Here is a 19,154-nt window from a genome sequence, read left to right on the forward strand (position 1 = left end):
GCCGCCTTCGATTGCATTTCTGTCATGAAAAAGCTCCTCATAAAAAATGTCTGCCTTTCGGAGTCGGCTTAAAGCTGTAGGCCCCTCAATTTGTATAGGAACGTCAATATGTACGCCACAAATAAGAGGAAGATCTCGGCCAAACACCCAAGAAGGGCGTAAGCGTTACTTATATAAAACATGTAAATATATCCTACCGTATATAAAGTTTCTGAAGTACAACTGAAAAAAACTGTAATTTATTTAACTAAGGTCAGCATTTGCTTTTGAAAAATTTGCTTCGCTTTTGGTCCTACTATGAAATGTAATTTTCACAGATGCACCATTTTCTTTAATGGATTTCAATAATTTGTATGCAGTTCTCGATCGAAATCATTGTAGTATATTATAGATATCTACATAATAACTGCCAAAAAAGATGTCATCAAACTATGGCAGATGTCAAAGCAAAACCCGGCTGTGAAGAAAACTTGAACTGGAAAGACCCTGTGGCACTACAAAATTGAACTTTTGAACTTTTATATGAGTGCCAGCTTGCTTCAGTTGTATGAGTATGTATGTATTATATTTTCATTTACAAGAACACATTTATTATACAAGAATCACAAATGGCGCGAGCCAAGCACCATATTTCTACATCTGCTAAGCACTCAGAGGATGTTAGCTGCATGAAAGTTGATACTACGCAACATGCAACATGCAGTGAAGTCCGCTAGAGCACCCAAACTATAATTATATGGCACTCATAAATGTATATTATGTATGTATGTATGTATGTGTGTACATAAACTCCTATGTACGTGCATGTGTATGAATTAATTCAATTGCGCAATGCAAAATGATGAATTGTACTGATTGTTGAACAGCGACAACTCACAGCTAAAAATGGATTCACAGCGAAATCAGAAACGCATCCATCAGCAGCACTTCCGCTCAGCGACAAAGGATCGAGATTGGTAAATGCTGTACATAACGACAAGACCAACGCGTTGCTTTGTGCGTTTTTTGGCAATAGCAGCAAACGAGTTGACAAATAAATACCCGCGCTGCATAGTCTTTAGTTTCGAGTTTTAGGCTTTTTAATTTTTTCATATTTAACCAACGCTGGTCGTAAAGGATTTACTAGGTACATACATAGGCACCCTTAGCGAGCAATGCTGATTTGTTGTAAAAAGGGAATATGTGAGTAGTAAATAATATAATTGGAATAAAATGGGTGCAAAAACTGAACGCACATATATTTATGCGTACATACATACATTTATGTATGTGCTTTGGTCCAATATGAAAGGACTTCCGGTCGGCTGTGAAGGCTATAATTATATTAAGATTTATTTTCAATGGAAAAAAATGCGAAATATAAGAACGAATTATTTTTAAATACAAGCTGTTGTCATTCGATAGAGGAATGCCGGGGAAAAAGGTAAGTTGAGCAGCATTTACACATACCAATACCAAAAACGGGTTTGTAACTGAAAAATACAAAAGAGTTGCCGATAAATTATTTCTAGTACTACAGCTTGGAAATTAATCGTAATCACATTTGCACGCCTTCAAGCACATACATATGAACATATGTGTGTTATCTGTCACTAATCTGGAAAACACAAATTTCTATGTAAGTGCTGTGCGTATACTCAAACACAGTTACCTACATGCACCCTTTTTTTGGTGCGAATCTTAATAAATGTATATATATGTTTGTATGTATATACATGGGATTGCATACAAGTATACAGGGTTACTGTGAAAGTCGTCCCAGATACTTATGCGCAGTGCTATTTAGGTAATTTCTGATTAATTTGATCATATGACATGATGTCCAAAATTTAACCATTTTCAAGTTATGCGATTTTATAGGTTAGTTAAAAAAATATTTTTTTTTTCCTTCTACGCCCACTTTTTCTAAGTGTTAATTCAAAATACCGCGTTTTCCAGTTTTCAGTTAAAGGATATGCCTACTAATAAAAATTTAATTTGGGTTAGGTTAGGTTGAAGCGGTTGTCCACTGTAGGACACACTCAGGCTCATGGCCCATTGTGATGCCTTCCTAAATCCAATGTGTTTTTTTCAAAAATTTCATAAAATCCTTAATTTCAACAGAGCCGAGGTGTTCTAATTCGTTAAAGAAATGTCCGCCCAAAATGGTGAGTCTACGTCTGGATAGAGCAGGACAGTGATACAGAAGGTGGGGGATCGTCTCTTCCTCGTCCTCGTCTAGACAACTTCTGCAAAAGTCATGTGTTTGCACACCCCTTCTCTGGGCGTGCCTACCGATTAGGCTAATAGCTGAAATCAATGTGTTAAGTCTTTGCTTATCGCTTCTTAGTAGAAGTTCCGCGCGTTTAGCATTGAGAGTCGGCCACAGCTGTCGGACGATTTTGCAAGTGGCTTCATTACGCCATCTTTCCTTCGCTACACTCACAATTTCCTCGCCGATACGTAGTTTACATGTTTGCAAGGGGATACCTTAGGGCGGGTCGATTTAAAAATCGCTCATTGCTCTGTGAAAATCGTATTCTAGGGATCAAAATAAGAAACTTTGCCGAAGGTTCCCCTGGGGGGTTCCCCATACAATCATTTCAAAATATAACCATTTTTGGCCTTTACATGAAAAAATCAGCTAAATGGCTATGTTTTTTCTTTATTTTTATTTATTTATAATAATATTTATTATTTATTTATAATAATATCTATTTTTTCTCTTAAGAAATTTATTTAGTCAGAACATATGTAAATGAAAAAATTAATTTAAGTGAGTTATAGAAAAGAAACTAAAAAGTTCGACCCAAATTGGGGGACATCAAAATTCGTTTTAGAGGTATGGTTCCTTCGGCAAAGTTTCTTATTTTGATCCCTAGAATATGATTTTCACAGAACAATGGGCGATTTTTTTGCCTCCCCACAAATCGACCCGGCCTAGTATACCTATATTACTGTCTATTGCCGATTTTCCCTATTGCCGATTTTCCCTCTGCAGTTCCCCTAAATATCGCAATGACCAAGAACCCATGTTATCATTAGGTGAAATGACTCAGCCATCTATTTAAGAGATGTGCGGTATTTCATGGCTACCTTGGAGGTTGTCGACTGTTTTGTGAGAGATTTTATCGCCGCCTGGTATCAGTGAAAATGCAGATATCATCTCCAGGTATCGCACCATACTGTTTCAGTGTCACGGCTTTCATTATTGCCATCAGTTCAGCCTGAAAGACACTACTGTAGTCGGGAAGCCGAAAACTGAAGGAGATCCCCAGATGCTCGGAATGTACACCTCCGCCCACCTTGCCATCGAGCTTTGAGCCATATGTGTATACATGAATGGACACGCCTTGTCTTACCACGTCCCGTTCCACTCTTCCCTCGAGGGTAAGAGGATCACGAACGTTATAGTAACAAGTATAGGCGGGACTGTATAGTCCACCTGTCCGGGAAGCCCCACCGTACCATCCAGGATTTTACCGTGGCCATAGTCTGTGTTTGACCACTTACTTAAAGTGCTCAGCCTTATTGCCGCACTGCGCGCAATGTACTTTGCCTGTAGGTCTATCGGAAGGAAGTTTAATATCGCATACATTGCTTTCGATGGTGTGGTTTACATTGCGCCGGTTATAAGAACAGATGCAAGTCTTTGTATCCTGTCAACTCTTTTAATGTTCACTCCCTTCTCCAGGACATTCCACCATATTGCACTGTAGAGAATTGGTATAATTATTACTGTATCCAGTACGAGCACTAAATATTTAGCGCTTTCTGTTAACCAAGCCCTAAGAACTTTCTGCTTCTTCTTCTTCCTGATTGGCGCCATAACCGCTTAACCAATTTGGGCCGAGTTTAATAAAGCATGCCAGTCGTTTGGCTCTCGCGCTAACCGGCGTTAGTTGAACACACCAAGTGAAGCCACGTCTTTCTCCACCTGATCTTTCCAATGCAGAGGAGGTCTTCCTCTGCTACCACCAGCTGTTACCGCTTCGAATACGCCGCCGTAGCCGAGGGCAGCAAAATGATTCAAAACATTTTTTCTAATAGCGGCCGCCCCCCGGCAAGCAATGGCAAACCTCCCAATGTATTTCTACCACGAAAAGGTCACAGAAATCATTTGCCTTTCGGAGTCGGCTTAAAACTGTAGGTCCCTGCATTAGTGGGTCTCCATCAAGGCGCACACCACAAATAGGAGGAGGAGCTCATCCAAACACCTAACAGAAGTGCTCGCGTCCATGAGTTTTTGCATTTATGTCTATGTCGTCGTAAAGCTCATACAGCTCATTGTTCCATCGCCTACGGTATTCGCCGTCGCTACGGTGCAAAGGTTCAAAAAAGTTCCGGAGAATCGTTATCTTAAACACATCAAGGACACCTCATAGGATATTTTCTACTTTACACCATTAAAAAATGTTTTATGGAAACTACGCCTAGCTATGGTGTACGGTTTTCTGAAGTCACAGCCCGAATTGACCAATAAGCAACAAACGGCCGATGTACTCGAAATCAACATAACCCAAGCGATTGCTCAATTCCTATCGGCTCTATGCAGCAGAATATTCAAAATTGAACTTTTAGGATGCGTGCTAGCGAGCGAATCCATGACAGGCATTTAAACGATGTCATATTTCAAGCAAATAAGCATACAAAGACTATTCAAATAAAATAGCAATCAAGCTACTATCTCTTATTTCACTCCAGTTTGACGCGCCCTTATTGGAGAACCCTATATACTAGACAAGTATATATTTGTAGATGTGTTTATCGCAAAAATTACACCGAATCGCTTTCACATTTATGCTCAACCATGTGCGCCTGCCCTTTATGCTGACCTCCCTCCTACTTACTTAACTTTCCTTTGGTTTGTTTATAAGCGTAACCCACATACGAATAGACTCACACACTCACAATTGCCTATGCACAATAGCAATGCTTCCGGTTTGACATGTGACAAAAAATTCTGCTCTTGAGCGAACGAAAAAAGGCCGCAAGCAAATAAAGGACATTATTCGCATTTTTGTTATTTTCATTACGCTACTAACAGCCGTTAAAGAACATACATAGATATGTACATACCAGCGCACACCCCAAACACAATGTCGGACCCCTGTTCGGTGGGCGTTGTACGATGCACGCCCACTTAAAAATGAAATCACTGCGAAAATAGTGAGGTGCGAGATCCTTTAATAATAATCTTGTTTTATGGCAATTTTTGTCCTTTCAAATGCATTCCTATTTTCTTGCACTCATTCTCTATATGAGCGCTTTGTTAATCGAATTTTTGTATTTAGTAAATGATGTCCTGTGCGATCTATGTGCATAAATACTTATGTATGTGTGCTGGTGTTTAGTTTCATATTTGTAAGCAGAAGGCTGCATACACTCTGCGCAACGGTTAAAGGCAAGTAAGCAGCCGGCCAGCGCCTAGCAATATACCGCGCTACTGGGCGTCTCCTGACAGCTAGCTAGTACACAGCACACAGCACACATACAAATTTATTTGTACATATAAGTTGCGCGCGCGTGCGCAACTCTCTCGCCCAGTCAGTTTGTCAGCCAGCCAACAAGCCATCCATCCAACCAACCAACCAGTCGACCTACCGTTCTGCCTTCATTGCCCGCCTCTCGGCCAGCCTTTAAATATCGTTTTTTTTTTGCCGTAGGAGGTGTGTACGCATGCGCGCAACTGTCGTATCCATTGATGGCGAATTTTTTTGTAATTTTTAGTTTTTGTTTTTGCTATTTGATGAGTGATTGTTTATACTGGCACATCAGAATTTGCGCTATGGAACGTGCGGCAAGGCAAATGCATTACTTGCATTATTCGAAGCTGATTAGGCCCATTGAATTGTTGAATAGTGCAGTATGCGAGTATATGGTAACACTTTTCTGGAGGAGTTGATAATTTTATGCATTTCCTGCTCAAGTGCCCAACATCTGGAGTGGAAATTTAATCTCTTCTGCATTTTTCAATGCACTTCCAAAAAGGGTAATAATTTCAAGACAATGCGCTTCTATGCAATTTAATTTCTCTATACAAATAATTTATTTGGTAAAGCAAACGCTATTTGTTTTGCAAAAAAAAAGGAAAATTTCTAACCGATTAAGAATTGGTTGATTGGAAAAATTGCTCAGAAAGGATTTGAGTGAATTGTTTAAAACTAATTCTAAGAACTAATTCTAAGAATTAAAAAAATTAAACTTAATTTAAAATTTAATAATAAATTTTTCTCAATCTTCTAGTGCTTACTATGCTTCCTTGATAAGAGGAATTTTACCATGTATTGACATTTTTTGACCTAAACGGTATTTATTTTTAATTCAATTATTTTTTCATAAAAACACAGTTTATACTACAATAAAAACCGCATCTTAATTCCATGATTTTGCAGTTTTATATAATAGTTTACTAGCGGACCCGACAGACTTCGTTCTGTCAAATAGATTTTGAATATGGCAATTTATATTTCGACCTTAAGATGTTTTTACTCTGCTGACCCTCACAAACCACCCTATTATCATGGTGACGGTTCTGTTCAGGAGAATTAAAGAAAAGGGTCAGTTCGGGTGACCTAAGTATCTTCGCATCCACGAACTTCGGCCACCCTTTTTGGAGCCCCTAAAAACCCCGACCGGGATGTTTGCCAGAGGGCTTCAAACTAAGAGGGGAACTTAAGGTTCAAACCTGATTGAAAAATAATCTAAAGGGATAGGGCGGACCTAAAGGTGACAAATATTTATAAAGTGGGTGCTTCAATGACAAAACATAGAAGATGCTTTCCATTTCAATTCAACCGTCCTATTCGGGACATGTTCTTCGATTTCGATGTAACTCAAATATGTTGCTCTCTGGTCAAAATAATGAGATACGTATTTTTTTGTTCGCCCGAAAAAAAATTTTTTCAAGATTTATTTATTTATATAAGAAAATTTTTTTTAATTGCTCATAATTTAGTCAAAAATGAACCGATTTTAATGATTCTGGGTTCAAAATGAGCGTCATTACTTACACAAGTGTCTTCATATAGAAACAATTGCAAAAAAGTAGTTGAAAATTTTTTATTTTGCAAAAGACAAAAAGTGCGAACCAGGTTTTTTACTCAAAAATTCATTACTCAAAAACAACTCATTTTAGCTACTGGGCATTCAGCTCAATTGAAGTTTGAGGTGTCCTCTTGATTTGGAAAAAGTTAAAAAAAAATTACGTGACCCGAATAGCCCGGTTGAATTGAAATGGAAAGCATCAGAAATAATTAATTATTTATTATTATTATTATTAACATAAAGCTAATAACCGTTATAATAAAAAATAATGAAATAAAACGTATATAAGTATTTTCAGTAATCGCTTTATTGTAAATCAAGTGAATCATAATTACTAACAAAACTCTGTTTTATTTTTGTTGTAGTGCTTTATGATATACAATGTTTTTTGTTTGGTTACCTGGTGAATATACAAACAAATCTGATGGTTTTCCAACACGGTTACAGGCAACATCCAATTGACCATGTGAGAAACATGGGTTTTATAGATTAATTAATAATGTTTGTTTTTTGTTATTCTTCAAATATATTTGAATTTCTTCAGCCCTGCATGATTATTCTTAGAATTTACTTAACTATTTTTATTTATTATTTGTGAATGATATTAACTCGTTCTGAAACTAAAACAAAAGAAAGAATATTGCGAGGTCAATAAAATCTATAGCTCTCACATTTTTTGACTTTTCAATTTGGTCGGGTTCACGATATTATCACTTTTGTGTGAACGCATTAGATCCTCCAACGCGAACACGCACACACAGGAACGCGAAATATTTGTATGGGGAAAAGAAAAGGCTGTTTTAGGGTTTTCCCGGAAATTATTCGAATTTTTCGTCGCCGTAAAAACCATCCTTGGACTTCAAGGAACATTAAAAAAAAAGAATTGTTAAGATTGGTCCAGCCGTTGTTGAGTTATGCGCTTACACATTTTGCTATTCATTTTTATATTACAGATTAAATCTTAGTACAATAAGATGCGAATTGGCAATGTAATTGGTGGCCGACGTAGGCGAATGGGTTGGTACGTAACTACCATTCGGAAGTGCGTAAGTTCGAATCTCCATGCATGGAACGCCAAAATGAGAGACAAAGTTTTTTCTAATTTCGGCAGCCAATAGCACACCTCCAAGTGTATTTCTGCCATGAAAAAGCTCCTCATAAAAAACATTTGCCGTTTGGAGTCGACTTAAAACTGTTGGTCCCTCAATTTGTGGAACAACATTAAGATGGATGACATAAATAGAAGCAGGAGCTCGGTCAAACACCCAAAAAGGATGTTTATTTATTTTTTATTTTTTAAGATGCAAATTTGAAGTTGCTAAAGATTTTCTTGATTTTTTATGATTTTTTACCTTGACAGTGCTCCGTATTTTCTGCATTTAACAAATGCACGTTTTTCTGAAAGCTCGAATTAACAAATTGAATTGATTTCCCAATTAAAAACCAGTCGGCCGAATAGGTTAAAAATTTAAACCTTCTTTCAGAAGATGCTGTTTTAAAATGAAACATGTACACATTTTGATCCTAGGTTTCACTATTTTTATTCAAAATATTGGTCTTAAGAAATATATGAAGTAATAAATAACAAAATCACATCATTTAAATGCCCACCATAAGTACGTCTGCAGGTAAAATCCGCCAAATAGTAAATTCATGAATACCTAATTGTTGAGAACGTCGAGTTACCGATATTGAAGGTTGTTCAGCAGCACTTTGCGCTACAGCAACAGTACTCTCAACGCAACGACCAGTTTTTGGTCTGCCAATCCTTTTTCTATACCCTCCACAGAGCCAGTTTCTTGCAATTTTTTCACCAATCTTTGAATTGTCGACTCATTAGGGCGATTATATTCACCAAAGAAATCACGAATTTCGCGACTTTTATTGTAAAAATGACCATCTCATAAAAAGTTTCAATAGTTTTAGTGCACCGCTCTTTTATGAAATATTATACATATGTCAAAGATGACATAAAAAAGGTACCGTCTAGGAATCATTCACTACTTATACCTAAAAGTAACTTTTGAAAACCCTTTTAATATTGTTTTCTAAATTTTATGGTTGTAGCTTAGAAAATTAATTTAATTTTATCTTCTTTTAACATGACAACTTTCATTTATTGCATTTGTTTTTATATTTGTAGATTCTTTAGAGCGAAGTTTTAAAAATATTATTTTCTATACTTCAGATTAACTTAAAAACTTGCAGAAGTCACATCGTTTCTAAGACTAGAACTCATACGGACCTCACAAGAAAATACTCAAGAAAAATGTTGATATTCCACTGCGTTGTGCATCATCGGTCTCTCTCCGACCACGTTTCAAGTCAGCAAACCATCATTTGATGAAACGAAGTTCGCATAACACTTTTCAAACCATTGCTTTGCTTGAACGGTACTTTTTGCCATGAAAAAGCAGTATAAACTTAATAACGAAATGCTATTTGATCCATTGTTTTGAAAATAACAAAAGTAGCATCACACCTTTCACTATCAGAGCTGCCTTTTTAAAGTTAGTACTGACTGAAAAAGAGGTGAATGCAATAAAACTAGTGCCATCTATGTGTTAAGCCAGGGACTTTTCAACCTATGTGCTATATGTTGTCCAACCTCTCCAAATAATATATATTTTCTTTATTCTAAAATTAAAAATTAAAAATATTTCGCTTTTGCGCTTCATAAGTAGTTTTGCCCCGTGAAAGCCGTCTAAGAACAGTAAATGATTTTTTTGATGAACTTTTTTATGGCAGAAATACGGTACCGAGGAGCTACCGCTATTAGAAAAAACTCTTTCTATTATTTAACGTTCATTCCCGGAAATTTGAGCCTACGCACACCTGAATGGTACTTACGCGCCAAGCCATTCGGCTATGGCGACCGAATCCTTACCTTTATCCAAAATTTTCTTCAAATTTTGCGTCATCTGTTTATGCTTAGAAGCTCTTTTTGGGGCTAAAAATTATTCATTAAGTCAACTATTTATTTGTGGGGTGGGACATTTTTGTTGGGCTGCATTTTATTGCAGTATCTTTATTATTTTAGACTTATTTAAGATTTTACCTTTTTACCTTTCTTAAATTATATGTATGTATTTCTTGATTTTTAGTTAATGTGAAAGTCAGCTAAATTAACTGTTTTTATGTTTCTACATTAGTTTTTTATTCATATTTAATTAAAAAAGGCTAGGATGAAAGTTCTGTTAATACTTATAAAAAATTTACTGGAAACTAATGATTATTTTCTCCTTTTCACCGGCGATTGATTGAAATGAAGCGCGAAGTCAGAAGTTCGTGAATTGTTGGAAAATGTCAAGGTCACAGCTCTTAGAAATAGTCGAAGATGTTTTTTGGTTTTTACAGCAAATTCTTCCTTGAACTCTCCATGCAGCGTGCTCTTGAACAGGTTAATTTTTTCAAAGTTTTCAAGAACTAAGAAAGACTCTTCTACCCGAAAGTTTATCTTTATCCCCAGTTGCACTGTAATCATTTACTATAGAATAAGGATGCTGAAGTTAAAATTATCAAGCATACAAATCTTGAAGCATTTCAGCGAAAGTTATCGGCAAAACTTACAAGAAGTGTGAGACCTACTCAAATGGCAAAATGGCAATTTTTTTATATAAATTGAAAAAATGTTTGGTTGTTGGCGCCCTTGCAGGATGCGTCAGTGAATAGCTCAAAAATATAGAATATATAGCTGCCGCACCCACAAAATGTTTCATGGGTTGTGGGTTCTTTATTTCTAACATCTAGAAATTTAGCCTTAGCTGCATTTTAGCAACGTCAATTTTACTCTTCGAATTCATGCAGTAAGTCCTCAGTAGTTGGTGCGCACCGAATTTATGTTGGTCTAACAAAGCGGCCGCCGTAGCCGAATGGGTTGGTGCGTGATTACCATTCGGAATTCACATTGAGAACGTAGGTTCGAATCTCGGTGAAAGACCGAAAAGAAGGAAAACTCTTTTCTAATAGCGGTCGCCCCTCGGCAGGCAATGGCAAACCTCCGAGTGTATTTCTGCCATGAAAAAGATCCTCATAAAAATATCTGCCTTTCGGAGTCGGCTTGAAACTGTAGGTCCCTCCATTTGTGGAACAACATCAAGACGCACACCACAAATAGAAGGAGGAGCTCGGCCAAACACCCAGAAAGGGTGTACGTGCCAATTATAAATATATATGGGGCATTCTTCGCCAACCGGACACCCCCATCTGCCCAGAACAGTTTTTATAAAAAAAATTTTTCCCTATGCCGAAATAAAAGCTTATTTCATGTACTTTAATTTGTCATGTGGCACTTTTTAAATACTAAAAAGCCATTCCTTCCAAATCTCAAACAAAAAGGAAGTGATTATTAAAAGATTTTCCAATTCTCCAGAAGAAAAAAAAGTTTTACTGTGAATTCTCCTCAAACATGATGCTCGGGGGTTTCTGGGTTCGCTGCTGAATATAAATATTGAAGGAAATTGCTGAAATTGGAATTTTTTTTTTCATAATACAGGATTTTTTTCACAGTAAAACTTTTTTTTCTTCTGGAGAATTGGAAAATCTTTTAATAATCACTTCCTTTTTGTTTGAGATTTGGAAGGAATGGCTTTTTAGTATTTAAAAAGTGCCACATGACAAATTAAAGTACATGACATAAGCTTTTATTTCGGCATAGGGAAAAATTTTTTTTATAAAAACTGTTCTGGGCAGATGGAGGTGTCCGGTTGGCGAAGAATGCCCCATATATAAATACTTATAAAAAAAAGTGTAAATAAAAACTTCAACTCTGCATGAATTGGGGTGAAACTTGGCCCAGTGTATAGTTTGCGTGAAAAAATAGGTGCGTCTTCCGAAGGTTAAGCGAAGTATGCCGCGAGTACACTGCATACACAGCATAATGCGTTCTATGAAATATGTACTTGAAAATTCATGGACATCTAATTGCATATCGAGCATTTGTAAATTTGATAATAGTATGATGATATAACTCCTTTTGCTTTAAAAAAAATTAAAATGTGTCAAACACACAACTCCATCTTTAAAATTTCAGTTGTCAGCTGCATAGTCGTGCGTCAATTGCAGCAAATTGTGGCAGAAGTCACAATGGTTGACGTGGGAATGAGATATTAAAAAAATACATTTCATGAAAAGAGTTTGGAAAATATTATTATTAGCTATACAATGCCACTCAATTGTCAGCTAAATACCAGGTTAGCAAGTCTGTCTCGCGCAACCCACAAACTGCACGCATTTCCATGTTTCTATAAAAAAAAACGACTACGTATATGAAAGTATCTATGAGATACTTTTTTACAGCGCTATGATGCGTGCAACTCAGTGAATGCGACAAACAGTCGGCAAACATAGACCGCAAAATACACACATACATCCACATATAATATATTAAATACCGCGACAAATTTTACGTAAACAAAAAACAAAAACTCAACTGCAACTGACGCACGAAAAAATTATTGAATATATCCATGCAAAAAATGGAATAGAATATTATTTAGTAAGTAATAGCCACACAAAAAAAAAGAGAAAAAAATACACCCATTGTTACACAAATGCTGCTGAGCGGAATGGTAATTTTTTGTTGCTCTTACAGCATTGTGTGCCCTTTGGTTGGCTACGTATGCTAGTGCATAGTTTTACGAGGGCACTATTTTTATTTTAGATATTGGAAAGCAAAACAGAAATATTGTTGGAATGCATTTTTTAGTATAATCTGGGAGATATTTTCATGGCATTTATTTTTTGAATATGATATCCTGTATAGTTCCGCCGCAGCTACGAGTTACATGGTCCATTCGATCAGTCCAACTTTTAACTACTTTTCTCAATAAATCGGAATTATAAATCTAAATTAGCCAATTTAGCAACGCGAAGTTAGCAATGGTCATTTGGCCTCTTTTTTGCACGAACTATATTTTATAGATACGAAGTCTTTTACAATCTCGAAATCATAACTGCCAACAGTGACGCGGCTACCGATCGCAATTCTCGCAATTCTGACGGCGCTACTGGTATTGAGCAACGTCATCTAGCATAGCCGTATTAGTTATGCGGGGATACCAAATTCAGACATCGCGGCATACAGGAAACTCCTTTTCGTACTGTCGAATGTAGCTTTGAAGTCGACGAAAATATGGTGTGTGTCGATTCTCCTTTCATGGGTATTTTCCAAGAGTTGGTGTATTGTGAATATTTGGGCGATGGTAGACTTTCCAGGTCTGAAGCCACACTGATAAGGTCCAATCAGTTGGTTGACGGTGGGTTTCAGCCTTTAACACAATACGCTCGTTAGAACCTTATAGGCGATATTTAGAAGACTTATCCCGCGGTAATTGGCACAGATTGCAGGATCGCCCTTCTTATGGATTGGGCAGAGCACACTTAAATTCCAATCGGCAGGCATGCTTTCATCCGACTATATTTTGCATAGAAGCTGATGCGTGCACCTTATCAGCTCCTCGCCGCCATGTTTGAATAGCTCAGCCGGCAGTCCGTCGGCGTCCGCGGCTTTGTTGTTCTTTAGTCGCATTATGGCTATTCTCACCTCGTCATGGTCGGGTAGCGGAACGACAGTTCCATCGTCAACGGTTGGGGTATCGGGATCTTCACATTCTCTGTGACATGCGCATCTGTCACTATTTAACAGGTACGAGAAATGTTCCCTTCATAATTTATGTATGCTCTGGATGTCAGTCACCAGATCCACGTCTTTGTTCTTACAGGAAAACGCCCCGGTCTTAAAACCTTCTGTTAGCCGCCGAACTTTCCGGTAAAATTGTCGGGCGTTGTTCCTATTGGCCAGCATCTCAAGCTCCTCGCACTCATGTATTTTGGCCTCTCGTTTCTTCTTTCGGATAATACGTCTCTCTTCTTTTCTTAGCTCTCGGTAGCGATCCCACATGGCTCGCGTTGCGCCCGATCGCAGTGTGGTTCTATAGGCAGCATCTTTGCTTTCTGCGGCAGTATGACATTCCTCGTCGTACCAATTGTGTTTTTGAGAGGAAGTTATTGCAATGTATTTATATAGAAAGCACAAAAACTACACCTACACCTGTATTGTAAAAAGCGAATATGTAATAATAATTTAAAAAAAGTTATACTTATATAAAGTAGAATCTATTAAAATCTATGAGTAAAATCTGTTGAAATTGACAACCAAAGTAATTGTTAATGCGTTGTTAATTGTAAACAAAATAAAAATTATTGCGTGGGAAAAATTGTTAGGAATAAAATGTATTTAATATTTTAACATAATTGCTTTCGTTTTTTGTTTTTGCAGTTTTAGTTTGATTAACATATAAAAAAAATTGCATGCAATCAATTTTCCTATTACAATATTAAAAAAATTTATGTGACTCCTTTGTAGCGCCTTAATGGGGTACTTTAAATAAAAAATGTATATCAAACGCAAATAATTCGAACCTAAAAATCCACAAGTATAGGATTATTTGGTTTTATTAATCTTGCTTTAACATAATTGAAGATAGTCTTCTGTAAAAAGTGGGGCGCTCGAAATTGGTTTTAGAGCCATGAACTTTTTTTCTAATGGACTTTTTTTCTTAGAAATCTACGTAGTATCCGAATCTGCTAAGAACGATGACAAACTAAAATTTATTCGCTCTAATATATATGTATGCCAAGTTTGAAAACCTTATCTATTTGACGCATTTTTTTGTGAAAGTCGTTTTGCAAAGCCAATGCCTAGAACGCCCTCTAAAAGCCAATTGAGCCAATGGCAAAAATGCTGCTTGTCAAGCTTTTTAACATATTATTAACTTAACCACATAATTACGCAGGCAACTATACTACATATATAAGTACACAATCCCACAACAATGGCATTATATGTGTAAACGTTTGCTTACATCAATACATACATGTATGTATGTATGTGCATATGCACTTATACACACCTACAAGTGCGCTGAGAATAGCGCAAATTCAGCAGAAGCATCTCCGCCCTTGCGGCCACTGCCAATGAGCTGCACACATTCGCATTGTTGAAATAAGTACATACACGTATACGTATTCTCCATTTTGTTTTTGTTATGATTTTTTTTTATAAACACAAGCAATTACAAATGTACGTATTGTATATTAAAATGCTGACATTCAATATTATTTACATTTGATTATTGTTTCATATAACTTTTAATTTCTACTATTTATATCTACTTATATACACACATACATACATGCATACACATATATTGTATTTATTAATAAAATGTAGTTATGTATGATTTAAAAGTGTAATAATTTTACTAAAAATAGAAGTAAGCATTGTGTAAACCTAACATATATTTTTGTAAAGAAACGCCTCCTAGTTGAGCGTTTTGTTTGACAACTTGCAAAACCTGTTATTTGGCTCATTCAGACAACAGTGGGCGTGTGGAATAATCCTCCAACAATGGGCGAGTAAAAAAAAAGTTTGTGACAATTGTTTTGGAGTGCTTGCGTGGGAAATTTAATGAGCTTTGATTAATTTTCGTATTATGATTTTTTAATGTGTAATTTGTGAAATGTATACTGGCCTTCCCAGTTCTCTCAATGCCGTCTACCACAATTTTCATCGCCTTCGTTGTTAAACTTACGCAAAATATAACCTTTTTTGAACAGCAAATTTAATGATGTCCTTGTCTGAGATTATACACTTGTGCTCAAACAATCAAGTCACTTTATCTTTCTGCAATATACCATACGAAGAAATTGTTTACTATGTAAATTATTGCTTAAAATAATTATATTATAAGTGCTTTAAATCGCTTTATCTTGTTTTCATATCTATGTGGTTATTTTGATTTGCAGAAAATTTTGTTTGAACTTGATCTAGGACAAATTCTTGCATGGAAAGAGAGCGGCCTAACAATGTGACAAATGTATTTCTTCAAAATAAAAAGCAAGCAAAACTGTGGTTTTACATTACTTCCATTTGAAAGAAAAGTACGGATGAGAAGTGGAAGAAAATTTAAACTTAGGATTGGAGATGTTCGAGAAATCATACGTTTAGCTATAAATAAATAAAATAACCCTCTTAATTTGGAAGTTAATACACCTACCTGTAGTCTAGAATATGTAAAACGGGTTCATTTTTTTTGTGTTTTTTTTTTTGTTTTTTGACGGAATAGACTAGCAAGTAAAACACTCAGACACAATTAAGTCCACTGTACTGTACTCGAATTTCCTTTTTAATTTTCTTTAAATCTAACCGACGTCCGAAGAAATCTGAGTAGATCTTGTGGTGCCAAGGAGCCAAGGTGGTCGCTTCTTAACACATCAGTGCCAAAGACCTCAAGTCTGATTCGAGCGAAGGCTGCGCAGACGCACAGAAAGTGGTCCGCCGTTTCATTCTCCTCTCCGCATGCTGGGCAGAGTGCACTGTCTGAGATGCCCACCTTTTCCATGTGCTTCGCCTATAGAAAGTGGCCCGTCATCAGTCCAACTAGCCTCCTACAGTCCTCTGCTTAGTGACAGGAGGAACAGCGACAGTCGGTCGGACATAAAAAGTAACATCAGTTTTGTCCATCTGGAGCCTCTCCCAGCGTGCCAAACTCGCTAACCGTTTGCTAACCGTGGCTTTGATGGCTGCAGAAGGGAGTAGCCAAGGAAGTTGGCCTCAGAGCCCATTCTGGCTAAAGAGTCAGATATCTCGTTACCAGTGATACCCACGTGTCCCGGGACTCATGTTAGCATCAGGCTATTATATCAACCGACATAGTTCAGCCTAGATTTACAGCACTCAACCAACCTTGAAGTGGTTGGGGGGCTGTCTAAGCCATGAGCGCAGCTTGGCTGTCGCAGCAGACACATATAAATCTGCCTCTCCATCTGTTTTCCACAACAAAGTTCGTCGCTTCTTGAACAGCGTACACCTCCGCTTGAAACACAGATGCATGCATTTCAAGAGCAAAGTGCAGTTTTGACCAGCTGGATTTCACGTAGACCCCAGAGTCATCCGTGAAAATGCGAAAACAGTGTTCGGCGGGCTTATTTTCTGAGTTTGACCATAGTTGAGCCTCAGGCAGCACCAACTGTATCTCTTGTCAAGCACGACTCTGGAAGACACGGAGACAAGAGGTATGGCGAGAATCGTTGGATAGAAGTCCATGCCTAATCTGTTGTTCAATGCCGGATAGAGGCCGTACTAATTCCCATTGTGTTTCAGCCTGCAGATGGCCTTCAAGGCCTCTCCTTGGATGAAAACATCAAGGGGTGGTAGACCAATCGGAGCCTCTGATGCCGGACCTTAAATAATCGGAAAAGCTCCGACGAAACAGATGGTCACAGTGCGTTGTAGTCTCGATAAGGTCCTCCTGACTCCCACGAGATGGAGTCTGCTCATCCAGACCACTGATAATAGGTCGTACCATAGCCGTGTAGATCCATAGCACCTTGCTAGGAGAAAAACCCCACGTTTTCCCAAAACACTCTTGCACTGCCAGAAGGCTATCAGTGCTTTGGATGCCTTTGTTTCAACGTGTGATTTCCATAGGAGCTTACTATCGAGGATTACTCCGAGATATTTAATTTCCTTGGATAGCCGAATTGTGACTCCTTTTAGCTTAGCCAGAACGGGTCCATCGAGCTTCCTCTTTCTGGTAAAGATAGCAATACCAGTTTTGGTGGGATTCGCCGATAGCCCATTCGCACAGCACTAGCTCTTTTGCGCGAAAAATTTGATGACCGAATAATCTCACGTCACGGCGATGTCAAATGACCGCCAAGATCATGTGATTTGACACCATTGGAATTCTTTCTTCGAGCTTATTTGAAAGAAAAGGTGTACGTCGATAAGTCAGCAACAATTCAAGAGCTAAAGGATGAGATAATTCGGCCCATCAACGGCACAGAACCTCAATTATGCCTCAGCGTCATCGAAAATTTGGACCACCGGATGGAGGTGTGTCACCGAGGCCGCAGTGGCTATTTGACCGATATTTTGTTCCACACGTAATTGAGCCATACCAATATTATCATAATAAAGAGAAATGGCAATAATTTCTTAAAAAAATTGTATTTTATTCAAAATCAACACCGGGCCTTAAAAATTAACCACCCTTTACTTTTTTCGTACTGTATATTTTACTTTTAATTTAATTTTCGTGATATGTGTGCTTATTTGTGGATATTTTTATAACAATCTGGATATTTCTAATCGTTAAAAATTAAACTATTAAAAACATAAATTGTTAAATATATATATATAATTGGCGCGTACACCCTTTTTGGGTGTTTGGTGGAGCTCCTCCTCCTATTTGTGGTGTGCGTCCTGATGTTGTTCCACAAATGGAGGGACCTACAGTTTCAAGCCGACTCCGAACGGCAAATATTTTTATGAGGAGCTTTTTCATGGCAGAAATACACTCGGAGGTTTGCCATTAACTGCCGAGGGGCGACCGCTATTAGAAAAATGTTTTTCTTAATTTTGGTGTTTCACCGAGATTCGAACCAACGTTCTCTCTGTGAATTCCAAATGGTAATCACGCACCAAACCATTTGGCTACGGCGGCCGCCCGTATATTGTTAGTCCTTTAATATAAAAATAATAAAAATATAAGAAATTTAATTGGTCTTATCATTTTTTCGTGTGGTGTATTCGTAATATTTTTCATGTTAATTGTTTTTTTGTTAATTTTAGAACAAATGGGCCAATAAATATAATTTAAGACAGCGCGTGATCTCCATGCAAAATCAAGAGTTTTTTCTACAAATCTGGCCTTCTCAAAGTCGCATGAGTCTCAAAAAGTATTCGCTGTAAGGGATTTTAAAATTATCATTTTCGAGTACTTTAATGCCAGAATGTATAGCTTAATCGACCTATGTAGGTCATTATTTTACGCCATTGTAGCACGCAATGAAAACCTTTTTTCTAATCTCGATTTCTAAACCCATAAACACACCTGTCAGGTAACGTTATTAGTAATCAGAAGCTGAAATCTTTATTAGAATCAATAAGTTTTGCAATTCACAAAATTTCATATAAAATTTGTGCTACATTTGGTTTTTTGCGGCGTCTATGAACTTTCGCTAACTTCTAAATAAGAAATAATCAAATTTGCTACTTTTCGGCAGGTTTTGATAGGCGAGTAAGAGAGAAACAGAGATATGAGACAACGCAAGTCGGGATC

The sequence above is a fragment of the Anastrepha obliqua genome, chromosome 2 (genome assembly GCF_027943255.1).
Source record: "Anastrepha obliqua isolate idAnaObli1 chromosome 2, idAnaObli1_1.0, whole genome shotgun sequence".
Taxonomy (NCBI): domain Eukaryota; kingdom Metazoa; phylum Arthropoda; class Insecta; order Diptera; family Tephritidae; genus Anastrepha; species Anastrepha obliqua.